Below are 530 nucleotides of genomic sequence, written 5' to 3'. Positions count from 1 at the left end.
TTCTATAAGAACAATTCAAATCAGTCCATAGAGGAATTTTAAATTCCTTGTGTTTTATACTAACCAGCCTAAGATAAGTTAAATGGTTATTCATTAAACCTTAGAAAATGTTATAGACCATCACCACAAATTAGCCAAATTTTGGTAATACTTATGGTTGGTCGAATTCTCAGCATGAACCAACCAAGCTGTGGTATGAATGAATAAGCTATCATAAAGATAAGGTATAAGATCGAAGTTCATCTTTGAACAAAAGGTATAGGACCACATTATGCGTCCATATGCGACCCAACGGGTCCGACCATCATATATGAAGATAATGCAGCTTGCATTGCTCAATTCAAAGACGGGTATATCAAAGGTGACCGAACCAAACGTATTCTACCCAAGTTCTTCTTTACCCATGAGTTGCAGAAAACTGGAGAGGTCAACGTCCTTCAGATCTGCTCTAGTGAAAACTCAGCCGACCTCTACACCAAATCATTGCCCTCTTGCACATTCATGAAGTTCATGCAACAAGATTGGCACGT

This window comes from Brassica oleracea, chromosome C9 (assembly GCF_000695525.1).
Source record: "Brassica oleracea var. oleracea cultivar TO1000 chromosome C9, BOL, whole genome shotgun sequence".
NCBI classification, from domain to species: Eukaryota; Viridiplantae; Streptophyta; class Magnoliopsida; order Brassicales; family Brassicaceae; genus Brassica; species Brassica oleracea.
The sequence above is the reverse complement of the archived record's forward strand: the minus strand, read 5'-3'. Positions refer to the sequence as shown.